This window comes from Pleurodeles waltl, chromosome 2_1 (genome assembly GCF_031143425.1).
Source record: "Pleurodeles waltl isolate 20211129_DDA chromosome 2_1, aPleWal1.hap1.20221129, whole genome shotgun sequence".
NCBI lineage: Eukaryota > Metazoa > Chordata > Amphibia > Caudata > Salamandridae > Pleurodeles > Pleurodeles waltl.
In genome coordinates this window covers 646,730,558-646,748,946 of record NC_090438.1, presented here as the reverse complement: position 1 = coordinate 646,748,946, position 18,389 = coordinate 646,730,558, and positions in this window count along the sequence as shown.

The following is an 18,389-nucleotide window of genomic DNA, read 5'->3' as shown; positions in this document are numbered from 1 at the left end:
GGCTACACAACACCCTCACCCATTGGTCCCAGGGAGAACTCTGCATGGACCAGAAATGTATACTTGCCCTGATTAATGAATACACATGTATTACTAAGGAGGAGGGTTACTGGTGAAGAACAAAATCTGGGTCATGGCAAAGCAAGTACTACTCAAGGGAAGGAGTACAGTCCCTGTGTCCCAGTGTCCCAACAGTCTTGATACCATCCATGGCCTAGCCCCCTAGGTCCCCCAGTGTATCCCCGAATGTGTCTTAGACAAGTCAACCCAGGGTGTCTGCTCTCATTGGGGTTACCACTGTGAAGTTGATTTCCTCCCTGTCTCCATGGGAGCCTTCTGAATCACCCTCAGTGTCCTCTGAATTAATGCTCAGTACCGCCCACCTGTTGCTGGTGGTCAATAAATAATGTTACTGCACCTTTGTCACAACTTCACCCCTTTCCCTCTCTGCCTGATCATTGGTCAGGCTGCTTTAGATCTTCTCTTGTGGACTACATTTCAGTTTTGGCCTTTCCTACTCTGAGTGATCGCCACCTCCCGTTTGCTTCCAGTGGATGGCCTCAACTTTCCAACCAAGTCAATACATTATCAGATGTGGTGAAGAAATGTGGCATCTTCTGATCAGTCACCTGGTGTTTTGATGCAAGAATATTGTATATTTAAAGTGGAGTTTATGCAAATGTTGATTCACAGGAAGAAACCTTTCCCTTTGATACACTGCATTTGTATGTTCAAAATACATTTTCCCAGACGGTTCCTCCTGCCAGTTGCCATGGTCCATGTGCAATGCACTCTGGATGAAGTAATCCCTATCCCTAAAGTTCAGGGGTCTGGCCATGATCTCCATGGGTGCCACTCTCCGAAATGGTGGTCTGGCCAGTAATCTGTAAGCTATTTCAGTTGTGGACATGTTAGACGCCTTTCAGGACATCAACAATACATGCTGTAGAAAAAGTTCCATTCAGAGACCTCCACTTTTTCAGGGCCCTCCACTAGTCTTACATTATTACGCTGAGATCTGCCTTCAGCGTCATCTACTTTGTCCTGTAAGCATTCTACCATGTTTTGCAGGGAACAGATCTTTTTCCCACTATACAAAACTATACTCTGTCCACGAGTTTGCTGTGGTTGCTCGAAGGATGCCTAAGTCCGGCTAGTCTGCATCAATATTTTTCTCCATTGCCTGCTTGGTGTCACTGATGGCCTTCAATCACAGGGTCGGTGCATCCCATCTACAATTTGGGGATTTTCTCTGGTCTGCAGCATCTCTGAATTTCACACCTTCGGTTACACTAGTGCAGAGGGCGTGAACAGCCGAGTCCAATCCCAAACGCTATATGGAATGGGTGTCAATGGGATCACAGTTGCCGGATGGTGGCTCTGGCATGTGCACATGACTTCAAAGGGTCCCTGGGGCCACCATACATGGGATCTGCCACCAAGCCCCATCTGGGTCCCCAGTCCCCTTCAAATACCCAGGCCTTCTGTGCCCATCAGACTAGCTTCCTGGCATCCCTAAAACCATGCCTAGGCCCAGAGACAGGCCAGCCCAGGTAAGCAAGTGTAGCCCCAATTGCAGGCAAAAGCACCTGTGACTCACCTTCGCATTCTACTCTGGCTAGTTCTGATGATTCTCAAAGAGGCTACCTCCTTAATTTCTGTAGCTTTCAATCAGTCCTTTGTAGATCTTAGACAGCCGTCTGTGTTGTCCTTGGATTGTGGGCACTTTCCTCAATGTCCAATCTGCCCTACTTGCTTGCCTGATTCCCTGAGTGCCCTTGCTGCAGCCAGGGCCTTCCTGCCATATCCTGTCTAGCTATGCCTTAATCCCAGTGGAGGAACTATAATCCTCCTGTCCATTGCTTTGATCCATTGCTGAGGGCCCGGACCAAACCTGCCACACTCCAGTGCACAGCAGCAGCTAGGTCCTTCAAGCCCTTGAGGCCACCACCAATTTGGTTCCTCTGGGGCAGGTCTTTTTGCAGCGAGGGCCAAATAATGTGTCCCAAGTGGACTCTGGGCTTCCCTCTGCAGCAGTGTGTCACTGCAGCTCAGTCCCTAGTCTCTAAGGCATCTTTGGGCTGCCACCACTCCAGGAAACACCAAAGTGGTGAGTAGGGCCTACAGGTCCTCATGGCGTCCATTGAGCTACAGTTGTGCCAGGGGAGATCCTGTGCCATTTGGGCTGGGTAGTTATGTGCAACTCCTCTGAGGCTCCTGGTTACCTCCCCAGTATGCTCATGTTCCACCTGGGGCCCCATTTAAATAGGGCCACCTCATGAACTGCTCTGGGCAACAGGACTAGTGCATCTGGGGGACCTATGCCTGGGCGCCTCAGACTTGTGCGGAAAGAGCCATACACAGTTCCCCAAGCATTTGCATTTACCACTGCACATTTAACAATGTCATTGGACATCTGAAGTCTGTACCTGATTTTTGAGTGAATGAAGAAATATGCAGATCACAGGTTTTTGTAAATTCAGATTTCAAGTTGAAGTAGTTAATGGTTAGTTAATAAAAACTATTAAATATAGTTATAAAAAAATAAAATAAAAAAATATCCCACAAACGTTTGCGAATATAAAACATTTTGCTTGCAGGTGCAGGTTTACTAAAATTCTCTAGGTATAGACATGTAGAATGAGTTTGATTAAATAACATAAACAGGGCAGAAATCCTTGCCATCGATTGAGACCAATATGTTATTGTCCTGATATTTCATTGGGGATTTACACATTTTTGTGATCAGCCCTGAATACATAATGAAAAACAAGTACTTATTCCACACTGGTTGCAATTGTAGAGTAATAATACATAGTTAAAAAATGATTAATGTCCTTCTAGTTTCTTTTCTGTCCATGAGAAAATTGAAGTTAATGAAAGTATGCAAAATGTCAAAAGACTCCAATCATGAAAGAACAAAGGTAAAATATAATTCTTCATTAACTAATTTCAAATTGCAGGATGTTGATTCTATCCTTACATGAGTTGGAACTTTGTATGTGTGTTCCCTTTAAATGTGTATGGAGCAGAAAATGAGGATTGACGCCTTTATGAATTATTTCTGAAATCAATCTATATCCTTATTTGAGCACACTAATATGCTGAAAAAGATGATTACTTTTTGTCTGGAACAAAACATCTTCCAGTTTGAGGACAAACAGTACCATCAATGTTCTGGCACTGCAATTGGCACTTGCTCTTCCCCTGGTTTTGCAAATCTTTTCCTGAGTTGGTGGCAGGTGCGGTTGGTTTGGACAGATGCCAATGAACAATAGACTATACATATCCATTTTTGGATTAGGTATATTGATTACCTTTTCCTAATTTGGGATGGTGATACCAAGCTAGCCTGGGAGTTCTTCAACGTTCTGGAAAGGAATGACTTGAATGTCATATTTACCTTTAAAATTAGTAAAAACTATTGTGAATTCCTATACATAACACAGAAATGCCTTGATGATTTCACTACATAGAAAAACAAGGGTGGTAATAGTGCCCTACATGCTGGTAGTTACCATCCAAATTCACTCAAATGAAGTATCCCATATGAAGAGCTCCTGAGGGAACATCACATTATAGCATTGATATTGTTTTTAAAGATAAACAGTGTGACATGTGACAGCAATTCACACACAGTGGCTGTCCTAAAAACTCTTAGCACAAGCCAAACACAAGTACAAGATAAAAAACAAGAAGATATTCTGTTTAAAGAATAATTCAAAAACACTGAGGTTTATTAACAGCAGATCGAGTCCTAGGCAATGATATAGGGCTTCGGCCTTCCATTACCTAAAAAAAACGAGATCTTTAAGGGACATGTTAATACATGGCTATCTTAACTCTACCAAAACAGCAACCTGGCTCAGTGAACAAAAGAGTTTCTTCAAATGCAGCTCATGCAAAGGATGCAAACATATAACGAATCGCAATCAATACATACTTCCCACTTGTAAAGCCAGAACAATCTTCAAATTCATAACATGCCTAAGAAGGCATATATATGTACACACACACATACACACACACATACATATATAGATAGATAGATAGATAGATAGATAGATAGATAGATAGATAGATAGATAGATAGATAGATAGATAGACAGATAGATAGAAAGATACATATATATACACATATATGTGTGTGTGTGTGTGTATATATATATATATATATATATATATATATATTTATATATATATATATATATATATATATGTGTGTATTGCCTACTGATTACCTCCTGACACTGACAGTCACCAGTAGGTAGTTATAGTTAGGACCATGTTTCCATAGAAAAAGTATTTGTTCACTTGCCTATAACGTTGGCACTGTTTGATAAATATTCATAAAATTTTCCAAACAATATGCCCGTTGATTCTTTTTGCAGATGGAAAGTTTTGGAGGGATCAGTTAATTGGGGGCTGAGAAAAAAGGGGGGGTCAGAAAAGTTGTGTTTCCCATGTGAATTCCCATAGGACTTTTAGTCAGACCTACAGCCTGTATCGCTGGATGGAAAGACACAATATTTTGTAAAAAAGGTAGCTTTTGGTACGCAGATCACACTTTTATTTATTTACTGCAAATTCATTCAGTAGTTTTGGAGATATTTTAAAGAAACCACATTTGCATATCTGGGCAGAGCCTACACACTGATCTTATGGTGAGATCTGATTGGCTGTCAGCACTTCAACCAGGAAGAGCTGGCAGCCATCTTGGGACCAAAATACCTGATAGCACCCATTGAAATGCATTGGAGTGAATGGCAGGGTTAGAGGGTCACAAAAAGGAGAAAACTAAAAAGGTTGATAACACATTTTATTTACAATAAATACCATTTGTTGATGGTGTCATGCTAATTTTAGGATTTGTGGTGTGTTCTAAGTTGATTTTACCCTGCTGGGATCTCATGAATCATGTTTGAGAGAAAACTGTTCTTATGATTTTCCCACAGAGGTTATAGAAGGTGCTCCAGAAGCTAAAATGAGAGCATATTTTCTGTAAATTCAAACTATCTTTCTCAGTCAAATGAGAATGAAGTCAGACATTCTCAGTAAAACATGTATTTTGAACAGGAGCCGCCTGCCACTTGATTCCCCTGTGTTTTACTGGTCATGGTCTGCACAATGCTTCTCACCTTTGACTGAAGGGTTTGAAAAAGCACCCAGTCTTCTCCTGGTTCTGGATAGACCAAGATAAGGGCAACACTTTCTAGTAGCCACAATGCTGCTTGACAGGAAAACGCCAAAGCAGACCGTACCCTCCAGAAGGAGTCCCAGAGGATAAAAACCCCAAAAATGGGAAAACCTCAAAACCGGAACTCCTGAAAAAGAGGAAAAAACAGGAATGAATACTGGAAAAAAGAGGAAAAAGTCACAATCAGAGGAACAGGAACTGGAAAATAACGACTAACAGGAGCGAAGATCACCACCAAAAGGAAGTTTTTGCAAAACAAGGCAGATCAGGACTGAGTGACTAATATACTGGAAAACAGGAAGTGATAACACAGGAAAAGGAAACAACACCATCTTGGATAGGGAAAAGGCCGATAGAAGAGAATGGGAAAAAGTAGCAGTAAAAGAGAAAAAGGGCATGCTGGGAAAAAGGAACAAAAGAAGACAACATGGAGACCAGAAAGAAGAAAAAAAAACAAGAGCACAGAAAAACAGAAGAAAAGATGAAAAGGAAAAAAGGAAAGGAGTCCACCACCGACAGAAAATAAAAAATATTACAAAGACAGGAAAGGACGACGCGACCGGGAGAATGAAAAATGCTTCCTGGCACGCGTCGCAGGAACTGGGAAAAAACGCAGAGGACGGGCCTCCAATAATCAGAGTCACGGTATGACCTCGGTTGTACACAGAGGCGCTGCGGTTAAGCAGTTAAGCACGGTGTCACACTACTGCAGCCTTCCAGCATATTTTGAAAAATGACTACAGTAGTAATAGTCTTACTTATGACAAAAGTGTTGGCACACCTGAAGCCATTTTGATTGAATCAAACTGGTAAAACTTAAAACATTTAATTTAGAAAGGAACAAAATGAGGGTTTCATTTTGTCACAGAAATTATGGTTAATGCTGTGGAAAGACAAATTAGGACACTTTTTAATTGAGTTCTAAAATATCCAAGAGCAGTCTGTCACATGATTACCTTCAGTTCTACTGCAGCCACCCTCAGTGCTCTATAGAACAATTAGGGCACTAACAGTCTTACTTATGACAAAAGTGTTACACATCTGAAGCTATCTTGATTGAATCAAACTGATAAAAGTGGTAAAACGTAAAACATATAATTTAGAAAGGAGCAAAATGAGGGAGTTCATTTGGTCATATAAATGATGGTTAGTGCTGTAGAAAGAAAAATTTGCACATATTTTAAGTTTGTTCTCAAATATTGTTCTCTTATGTTTCATTAAAACATTTTGACATGCGGACTGAAACATGCACTTTTAAACCAACAGCAGACTGCCAGTTAACCACCTGGTAATAAGCAGTTTACAGGGTTTAAATGAGCAACTAGTGTGCTAACATTCTGAATTTATGCCAAAAGTGTGGCGCATCTGAATGCCATCTTGATGGATTCAAAGTGGACACTGAAAGCATTTTCGACTGAGAAAACTGTAGTAAATAAGGAAATTAGGGTGCCAGGCCTTCGTCAACCCCCCCACTGTGCATTGTTATGGACATCTTAGTTAACGTTAAAAAACCCTGGAAATTCACTGAAAGAAAAGGCTACAGGGACTTTATAGTTAGGAAATAGAATTTAAAAAACCTTAGAAATTCAATAAAGTACCAAACGTTACAGGGACATTATAGTTAGGTTCCAAATTTACACACACAAAACCATAGAAATGCAACTGTCATAGTTAGAGTTATTTCATGTAACTATAACTCGTAATAGAACATTCAGTAATGTGCACGCAGGATGGGTGACATAACTGTAGCATGTAGGCAAAATTAATGTGATAGTAAAGGTTATGAAGTCAGATGTGTATTTAAAAGAACGATCTTATGGTATGTGTACATGACATCAGTGGCATGAATAAGAATATAATACTGTGTAACATGATAAAATTAACAAATTGACAAGCTTGTAACATATCAGTGGGAATTGCTGTAATTAATGGAATTAAATGTGGCCTCCCAGTGGAACAACAAGATGGCTGAAATGTATTCACCTGATATCTGATGTATGGCATTTTTAGCAGTAGCCCATTGTTTGTTTTTACTATAATGCACTTTGTAATTATCTGCAGTATTGCCAGATTGGGCTATTTCCCGCACAAATGGGCGACATTTTTCCCATTTGTGTGAGAAAATAGTCAACTGGCGGGTGGCTATTTTTTGGGCTTGTGTTTCAATGTTGTGCGGATTTATTTTTACCTCGGACGGCTCCTCCGCCTCACATCACAGGTTATACTGCTAACACAGTCAGTTTTCTTTGCACTATCATAAAGATTACACATTTGTCTTTGATTCTTATGCATTAGTCAGGTGAGCTCAGCCCGTTCATGATACAGTCGGTCCCAGGCATTTTTGTGCATATCATAGTATCCGAGAGTTAGATGACCACTGTTAAGCAAACTTATAACAGTAAATCATGTCATCCAGCCTTCATTTAGTGATTACACTATGTGCTCACTTTTCCCTTACGCTGCTGCTTAAGTTTTCTTCGTGTTTGGTCTGTCTCATTATTCAAATATGTATTCGGAGTCTGTAACTATCCTGATGCACCATTTACTTCAGGGGAACTGGGTCTCAGCATCCTTTGTCCTCCCACTGAGAGTGTCTAGTAGGTGTGCCCAATCGTCTGCTTGCTTGTACTTGCACAATCCCCTGCTCGCCCTCCACTTCCTGTGTGGGGTCCCTCAGGTGATTTTCAGTTCCCCATTATTACTTTTTTGGAACGACGAGCCCAGGTCTATGAAACTACTATCAGCTTTTAGGTTCATGGGCTTACGGCCCAAGCCCAACATGCACCAGGGTAATTCTCCTATGTGTGTGAGTCCTGTTATGCATTTTAAGTTTGAGTGGGGAAAGGTATGCAGTGTGGAGATAGTTAAGTTGTGGGTATTTGAGTCAGATGTACTGTAATGCATTGCTCCATTCTTTGTCTATCAGGTGTTTCTCTAAGGCATGGGTACTTGCAAATGTTTCCCAAGGGCCGAAAGGTTTGGTCTGTGTTGTGACCAAGGGCCCCATTGATGCCAGCACAGAACGTCTAGTGACTGAACTCCATAGTGTGAAACCAGAAAACCTGGATCAAACCTGGCTTCCCCAAATTGTGTGATCCTAGGCAGTTGTTTTATTTCGCTCTCTCTCCTTTTTAGGTCGAGTTGTTGTAAGTATTGTGGACTTTTAACCATTCCCACCTCTCTCCCATCACTTTCATTCGTTCGTGGGCTTGCCTTTCAAAAATCACTTGATATCTTTGGTAAATGCTCTACATTTGTCCCTGCTTGGGGCGTTTTTTTTTTACTGTCTTGCAGACTGACCCTGTTAAATGGATTATTGCACAATTGCCGATATAATTGTCTGCGCTCCATGGCTGCCATGGCACTAACAGCGCTCAGAGCGCAAACTTGATCAGCAGTATTGGAGCGCTGGTTACATTGTTTACACTGTTACCTAATAAGAATCAATTCATTTTTGCGTTTGGCTTTTATTTGTGTGATCTGCAGATTACCAGATTACCTTCTTGGATAATACATGGTAAATGTTTATGTATTTGTTTTTTATTAGCACTAGCGCTTCCAGGCACATCGGGAAGCATTTTCTTTCCAGGTCCTGAGGTGTGTTGAGAGCACCATCGCCCGTCATGCCCGGACAAGCTGTAGGTGGGTGTCACTGTGTCCAGTGTGGGAAATGAGGTGGAGTCAGAAGCTGAAGGTGGGGAGCTTGGACAAAACAAAGGGTCACCAGGACACAAAGCAGATACCTCGAGTCACTTCATAGTCGAGATTTTACCCGGATCCGGAAATACAAAACTGTTCTCTCTACAGAAAGAACATTAATCGCCAGAATTATTTTTACATTTTTACATTATATGCCCTTTGTGATCTGCCTAGTACGCTTTCTTTGCAACAGGCACATTAACCCTCTGCAATACTTTAAAATGATTCCAAGCTTCCTCTAAACAAAAGTACATTCTCTCTCCAGAAAGAACATTGATCACCAGAATTGTTTTGACATTTTTACATTACATGCATATTTAACCTGCCTAGTACACGTTCTTTGCAGCAGGCACAATAACCCTGTATGCTACCTTATCATGAGTCCAAGCTTCCACTAGACAAAAGTCTGACTTGTCACTCACAGTCAGTGCAAGTTCATGCCATCATGGTCCATGATGCATGAACTTGCACTTTAGTGAGGACGACTCCGTCACTACTCCGAGTCTGTGACGACATAGACTCAGTGCACCTGCGCAGCGCACTGCCGCCCGCCGGCACAGACAGGGGCGGCATGTCAGCCAGGCAGACAGGCAACGCAGTGAAGTTGTTAGGGTGGGTGGGGTCACGACGACTCACGTCACATGCGTCACTCTCCGATGAGAGTTGAGTCGGTGATGGTGAGTCGTCGTGTGGTGGAAATTGTTGTTGGTGCAGAGGGCCGTCAATCTAGTAACGCTACCAATTGACAGCCCTGCCAAAAATGATTGGCCTGCCCCCACAGATTTATTTAAAATGCTGGCTGCGTGGACTCGTGCGAGTGCGCACTGTCACTGACTGGCTGCGCACGTGGTGGTGCCTGGTGTGTATGGGTGGGCCCTCCTCACTCACTCTTCTCTTGGGCCCCGCCGTGAGCCTCAGCCTGAACACGTGTGGTGGTGGGCCCCCCCTGGAAAAGTCTCTTCTGTTGTGCGCTTGGACCCCGAATTAACGCCAGCCCCAGAGTGAGAGACTGGGGCCTGGGAGAGGGGAGACACCCCCCTGGCCCTTTCCTGTTGTGTATGTGCTACCTACGGCCCCTCCCTACACTGACGTGCGGCCGGTTGGTGCGCAGCTGCGGAAGAATAGGTAAGTGTGCTTCAATTTGTGCCTTTGTGACTTGTGAGTAGATGTATTCCTTATTTTTAATATTCAGGGGCTAATTGTGGATTCAGAGTGCATTGGATCTAAAACATGGCAGGATTGAGTGAATGGCATCCAGGGTGGCATAGCCAGTGCTTAATTTGTAAATAAAAATGTGCTGGTGTCCATAGCTCTCCTCTTAAACATGCGGCTGCTGCAATTAAATGTGCAAACACGGAATACTAGGGCAGCGTAATCCTGAAGCCATCTTGGGCCTCTTTAGTCCATTTTGAGGCAGTCCCTGCCATTTCACCTCACTTCTGCAGCTTTCTGCTCTCTCCCTTCCAGATGCTTTTTTTTCATTTTTGCCTTCCTCCATCTTTCCCATATGTGTCTTTTGCTCTCAGTAAATGCTTGAGGCAGAAAAAAAGAGTGCCGTCCCTCACAAATAAGTGCCGGTGCTCTGTACAGGAAACAACAAGCACAAATTAAGCACTGGATGGAATCACATGAAGGTTGGTTATTGTTTTCGACTCGTAATGCAAGGGGGTTACCAGCTGAGTTGTGCAGTGCGTGCTTTGCAGGGCAGTTAAATAAAAATAAATCATTCAGTTTGGGAATTACTTAAACCATTTATCTGAAACCTTTTTGCACGTTTGGTAGCAGTCTATCTTATACTGCCTGTAATGCAAGTTTAACCTAATGACTTACATTTGCACAACACACAATTCTCCATTGAACCAATGAAGATTTCCTTCTGTGGCTTTTTGGTTACACACAGACCTTTCTGTGCATTAACTAATAGAGGTTTCATTATGTACAGTGTTTAACTAAACTTTTTTATTTTTTCATTTAAGGCATGAGTTATTATGTATGTAGCTACCTGAAAGAGAATATTTTGTTTTTTTAGCCACACGTTTAACCCCGCCCTATTGCATGCAGCCTCGCTGTTCCCATACTTATTTTTAATGCACTTTGAGCTGTGTGCTCAGCTGATTTATTCATTTATTTCACTCCAGTTGCAGGCAGTGCAAGCACAAATGTGATCTCATTGGCTGAGCTAAGTGAAATGAGGGTACATGGTCAGTGCTCAGCCTCACTGCATGGTTCTGCTCGTGATCTTAGTGCCTAAATTATTTACATCACTTGTTGTAAATAAACACCATTTAAAAAATACAAGTATGGAGTCTGTCAAATGATTGAACAAAGTATTAGTTTAACAAGCTTTAAATACTGCAATATAACTGTACAGGAATAAAGACATAGGAATGACCTGTAGTAGGCTGCAGTCAACACACCAGGGGCCAAAGTGGGTCACAGATATCTGAAAATAGAGATGCCAAAGGGTACAGCAAGTGAACATACATAGAACTGGGAGAATCTGCCTGCCATGTACAATGTCAAACACAAAACTGTCAATGCAAAGTGAAGTTAAATTTTCTTACCTGTGTGTCACTGGAAGTAGTGTTGTATAATAGCTGTTCTGTTGTCCTCACCCTCATCCTCTGCCTCTTCATCTTCGCTGTCCACAGGGTCCACTGCTGCCACCTGCCCATCTCCAGCCTCACCCTTCTGCAGAAAAGGCACCTTCCATCTCAAGGCAAGGTTATGCAACATGCAGCATGCCATGAGGCCAATTGTCCTTTCTATGATTCTTTTTGTTCGCCCATGTGCCTCATTGTAAAGTTCCACTGCCCTTGTCCTGGGATTCCTCAAAGGGGTCAGTAGCCATGAGAGTTTGGGGTAACCATAGTCACCTGCAAATATCAAGGGATACCTGTTAGCCAAACCCTGACCCTTATGGCCAGCACCATACCCATACACCAACAAACACTGGGTGGGAACCAGGGCTCACCTAATAGCCACACCCGGTGCCTCTGGAGTTGACCCAAAACCATAGGGGATGCTGCTATTCCTAGAATATAGGCATCAAGCACCGACCCAGGATACTTAGCATTGACATGAGAGATGTACTGGTCCGCCAGGCACACTATCTGCACATTCATGGAGTAAAAGCTTTTTCGATTTCTGAACACCTGTTCATTACTTCGGGGGAGGACAAATGCAATATATGTACCATTGATTTCCCCAATGATGTTGGGGATATGTCCCATTGCATAGAAGTAAGCTTTCACTGTGGCCAAATCCTCCACCTGGGGGAAAACAATGTAGCTGTGCATGTGTTTAATAAGGGCAAACAACACTCTGGTCAGCACTATTGAGAACATTGGCTGAGACATTCCTGCTGCCAAGCCCACTGTCACTTGGAAGGAGCCAGTTGCAAAGAAATGGAGCACAGATAGGAATTGCACAAGAGGGGGGATCCCAGTGGGGTGACGGATAGCAGATATCAGGTCAGGCTCCAATTGGGCACACAGTTCTGTGATTGTGGCCCTGTCCAGTCTATAGGTGAGGATAATGTGCCTGTCCTCCATTGTTGCCAAGTCCACCAGGGGTCTGTACACGGGGGGATGTCTCCATCTCCTATTCATCTGCAGCGGTTGTAATCTAGGGGGCAAAACGGTGAGCAGCTGGTCAGTATTCCACATTTCCAAACACTACACTGCATTGCATGTTGTGACTGTAACAGTATGTTGTTGGATAGGCCCAAATGGTGCCTAGGTGTACTGTGACACAGTTAGGATCCATGGCCTGCCCCCCCGAAATGGGGTCCACCTGTCCTGTGTGGATGGACTGTGGAAATGAGGTAATGCCGCTGACGTTGTGCGCCGTTGCAGGAGGCGGTCGAGTACTGCTGTACAACTCTTCACTGGTTGTCATTGGGCCCTATGTGTTACAGTGGCCAATGGTGATGTACGCTGGCGGTGACAGATACGAACCGCCACGGACGTGACCACCATTTTCTATCTGTTCACTCACTTGCTACCTGACCTTCAACAGGAGAGGACCTACACTGGTTGTGCTGCTGTGACCTGTTTCTGGAACCAACCATGGCTCGTGTCACAGGGGAAAGTGCCCCTGCCTTCACTGCTACTGAGTTGGAGAGACTGGTGGATGGGGTCCTACCCCAGTACCAAATGCTATATGGGCTCTAGACTAACAGGTGAGTACACTGTGAGCAAGATGCATGGGACATGAATGCATGGAGTGCTGTGTTTGAGGGCCTTGTGTGGGGGGGTTGGTGGAAGGGTTCTGGCCAACGTGATGCATGTATGGTGGGCACTGTCTGTGCGTAAGGGGCTGTGAGGGCTATGGTGGGCCATGAGTTTAACAGGCCAGACGGTATTACTGATAACTTTTTCAATGTTTATTTTTCTGCAGGTCAGCGCCGATCAGAAAAAGGGTATATGGCGTGCCATCGCCAAGGACATGAGGACCCTGGGCATCTACGGCAGGCAGAGCACCCACTGTCACAAATGGTGGGAGGACCTGAGATGCTGGGCAAGGAAGACGGCAGAGGCCCAGCTGGGGATGGCCTCCCAATGAGGAAGGGGTGCCCGTCAAACCCTGACCCCCCTGATGGCCTATCTGGAGCTGGATGGGTGCTTAAGGGCATCACAGAAGCCACAAGGGGTTGAGTACAGTTTCACAATATACTACTTGCGCATGGCGGGGTGGACTCCGGGTGGGGATGTGGGCCTGTGGGTGCCCCTAGGCCAGGCCGGACTTTGCAAGGTAGGTCCCATGTTGGGCAGGGGCTGATGAACACCACCACCTACCAAGCTAGTAGGCATCCACTACTGGGCAGGGGTCTGTGGGTGCCAGGTATGATGCTGTTGCCGTTAGGTATTCCTGTCCATGGCTTGGTGACTAGCATTGTGACTCGTAGTGCTTTGCCTAGTGAGTAGGGCTGTTCCCTGTGTGTGTGTGTGGGTCATGTACGCCAACAGTGGTGTTGGATCAGCCATTGACCAAGTGTATCCTTTGTCTCTTCCCCCCTTTTTGTTTTGTCACCATGTCCTTATGTGCATCAGCATCATCTGGCGGAAGAGCAGAGGCACCAGTGACGGAGGGAGCAGCATCCCACAGGGCCCATGATGCTGAATCCACCGACGGTGAAGGCACCAGTGGGACAGAGGGTGAGGGGAGCACCACGGCGGAGACTGGAGTGGACAGTTCTGACAGTGATACGTCCTCCAATGGAAGCACCCTGGTGGTGGCAGACACTTCTGTATCCACCCCAACTACAGGTACAGCCGCCACTCCATACCAGCACCGCCCTCCCAGCAGCCTCCCAGTGTGTTTCCTGTGCCCGCTCACCCAGGAGGGTGGGCATCTCCTTCACCCCAGGCACCTCATGCCCTGCCCCAGTTAGCCCTGCTGCCCTGAGTGAGGAGGCTATTGACCTCCTGCAATCCATCTCTGTTGGGCAGTCAACAATAGTGAATGTCATTCAGCGAGACATATACCTCCTACAACCACTCCCTCTTCCTCCACTCTCAAACTGTCAGAGTCACCAGATCCCCGGGGTCTGTGCACGTTCCCAACACGTCCACCACTGAACAGCTCCAAGACTCTGAAAGATAAATCACAGAGACTGAGAGAGTTCAAGAGGGGAAGAGGGGATTAGGAAGGGAACGGCTGGGAAGGAGACCTGTAGTAAGAAAAAGGTTAGAACACACAATATGAAAATTGTGGGGGTCATTACAACCCTGGCAGACGGTGTTAAAGCTGCTGTAATACCGCAAACAGGCCGGCGAAAAAAAAAAGGGAATTATGACCGTGGCGGAAACCGCCAACATAGACAGCCACTTTAACACTCCGACCGCCACGGCGGTACAGACAAGCAGCGCGGCGGTCACCACCAACAGACAATGTACCGCCCATAGTATCACAACCCACCAATCCGCCACCTTGTCCAGGGCGGATTCACCGTGGATAAAAACACGGCGGAAACAGCTTTTGCAATGGGAAAACGCTCACCTTAACACACTCCACAGGGAAGGAGGCCACCATGGAGCCGGAACTACAAATACTCCCTGCCCTTGTCTTCCTGCTTGTCAACGAACACCAGCAACGGCGGCGCCGAAGACAACGGTGAGTACTGCACCTACGACATAGGGGAGGCAAAAGTCAGGGGGACACACACGCAACACCCCCACCCTGACCCTCGCACATTACAACACCAATGCATTTCCAAACATCACAGTAACAACCCACAACCCCCCCGGAAGAATGCAAAGACAAAAGGAAATCAGTTCAACCATTGTAATGTATCAATGCACAGTAAACAAATATATACAGATATATATATACACATTCTAGAATTTATACATTACGATTAGTAGTGCAGGTATGCACATATCAATGTCCGTGGACCACTGGGCCCACAAAGCATCGGCGACGCCCACACTAGATACCTGTCCACAAACGGAGAGAACACTGCAGGGGCATCAGATAGAAATACAACAGGCACCTCAGGGTGAATTGCAGTGGGGCACCTCAGCCGGATTACTGCACCACGCCAGATCCACGACGGGACTCCATGCCCATTGATGTATCCTGGGGAGTGCAAAGCCACAGTCTCTCAAGTCTTTACAGTGGGTGGGTCGCCCACTGTTACATCCTGGGGAGTGCAAAGCCACAGTCTCTCAAGTCTCTACAGTGGGTGGGTTGCCCACTGTTACATCCTGGGGAGTGCAAAGCCACATTCTCTCAAGTTTCTATAGTGGGTGGGTTGCCCACTGTTACATCCTGGGGAGTGCAAAACCACAGTCTCACAAGTCTCTAACAGTGGGTGGTTTGCCCACTGTTCCATCCTGGGGAGTGCAAAGCCACAGTCTCACAAGTCTCTAACAGCGGGTGGTTTGCCCACTGTTACATCCTGGGGAGTGCAAAGCCACAGTCTCTCAAGTCTCTACAGTGGGTGGGTTGCCCACTGCTGCATCCTGGGGAGTGCAAAGCAACAGTCTCTCAAGTTGATAACATTCTCCACTGGTTCTGGAGGGGGACTGGTGCCCAGAGTGCTTCATCCTGTGCAGGACTGAGGCAGCGGGTGCATGTTCCACTGGTTCTGGAGGGGACTGGTGCCCAGAGTGCTTCATCCTGTGCAGGACTGAGGTAGTGGATGCATGTCTCCACTGGTTCTGGAGGGGGACTGGTGCCCAGAGTGCATCACACTCCCCATGACGGCCCCAGTTCCGTCACTGTCCCAACTGCACATGGGCTAACGATGCTTGAGTTGGCGGTCTTTGCCCTGTTCAGCGGTGCTTTGCCAAGGCGGTCTTTGCCCAGTTCAGCGGTGCTTGACTTTGCTGTCTCTGACCTGTTCAGTGGTGCTTTGCCATGGCGGTCTTTGCCCAGTTCAGCGGTGCTTGACTTTGCTGTCTCTGACCTGTTCAGCTGTGCTTTGCCATGGCGGTCTTTGCCCTGTTCAGCGGTGCTTGACTTTGCTGTGTCAGACCTGTTCAGCGGTGCTTTGCCATGGCGTTCTTTGCCCTGTTCAGCGGTGCTTGACTTTGCTGTGTCAGACCTGTTCAGCTGTGCTTTGCCATGGCGGTCTTTGCCCTGTTCAGCGGTCTTTGCCCTGTTCAGCGGTGCTTGACTTTGCTGTCTCTAACCTGTGCATTGGTGTGTGGCATGACGGTCCCTCAGTGCCCAGCGGGGCTGTGGCTGCCGGGCCGTCCAGGGCACTGACGCTGGTGGTGGTCTCCGGACCAGTGACGATACTGGTGCCCTCCAGGGCGCTGGCTCTGGCGGTGGTCTCCGGACCAGTGACGATACTGGTGCCCTCCAGGGCACTGACTCTGGCGGTGGTCTCCGGACCAGTGATGATACTGGTGCCCTCCAGGGCACTGACTCTGGCGGTGGTCTCCGGACCAGTGACGATAGTGCTGGCGGTGGCATCCTGGCCAGAGGGGAGGATGATGCTTGTGTGAGTGCCTGTGGGTTGTGTGGTGCCTATGTTTGCCTGAGATACTTTTGTGTGTTGAGGTGTGTGCATGCTTGTCTGATGGTGTGCTTGGGATAGGCTGGGGTACAGGGGATTGGGTCTGGGTGGAGGAAGTTGGAGGGTGGAGGCTAGACACAGGGACAATGGCTGCCATCAGTGCTGAGGCCAGAGATTGCATGGTTCGATGATGGGCAGCCTGACCAGAATGAATGCCCTCCAGGAATGCATTAGTGTGTTGCAACTCCCTTTCTACACCCTGGATGGCATTCACAATGGTCGACTGCCCAACAGTGAGTAACCTAAGGAGGTCAATGGCCTCCTCACTGAGGGCCACAGGGGTGACTGGGGCAGGGGCTGAGGTGCCTGGGGCGAAGGTGATGCCCACTCTCCTGGGTGAGCGGGCATGGAACAAAGGCTGAGGGGCTGTTGGGAGGGTGGTGCTGGTAGGGGGGGTGGCGGCTGTACCTGTAGAAGTGGGGGGCACAGATGGTGCCTCCACCACAAGGGAAATCCCATCGGAGGACGAGTCCGTGTCGCTGTTTGCTGATCCGCTGATTGACGTGAAGCTCCCCTCACCCTCCGTCCCACTGGTGTATTCAGAGTCCATGGTGTAGCCCTTCATGGCCATGTGGGATGCAGCTCCTTCGTGCTCCGGTGCCACTGTACCTCCGCCTGATGATGCTGATGCACAAAAGAGCAGGGAGAGCAGAAAAAGGGGGGGGGGGGCGACAGAAGAAAGACAGGTTGAGTGCATGACGTACCGCTACAGTTGGCGGACAATACAGACACAGCAGCCCCCTGCACTACGCCGTGCTCTTGGCCTCTACAGATGCCATTCCTGGGATATGGCCTACATGGCTATGGGTGTCATCTGCCCACATAGATGACACAGGGGCATGTCTACCTGTACTTGGCACTCTACAGAGGTGGGGTGGAGTGGCACATGGCCTGCATTAGGGAGGGGCCAGCCTACGGAAGTCGCCCTGGCCTAGGGAAACCCACAGCTCAACTCCCCCACCCACACCCCTCCACTGCACGCAAAGTCCACAGAATGATAGTATACTCACCCCCTTGTGTCTGCTGTGACGCCCTCAAGCACCCATCCAACTCAGGGTAGGCCACCGCCAGGATTCGGAACATCAGGCGGGTCATGGTTCGACGGGCACCCCTCCCACGTTGGGAGGGCATCCTCAGCTGAGCCTCCGCCGTCTTCTTGCTCCAGCGGCGAATGTCCTCCCATCTTTTCCGGCAGTGGGTGCCCCGTCTCTGGTGGACCCCCAGGGTCCGGACGTCCTTGGTGATGGCACGCCAAATGTCCTTCTTCTGGTGGGCGCTGACCTACATGACATGTACAGGGGAAGAAGAGAAGTCATTACCAACTGCACCGTTGAAGTGAGTGGCCCACATCCCCACCCTTGCCATGTGACACATGCATTCACAGTCCTTCATGCTCGCAGAACTCTGCCCCCTTCCATCTTACAACCAGCCCTCTCCACCCGGCATAGCCCATACAACGTGCTC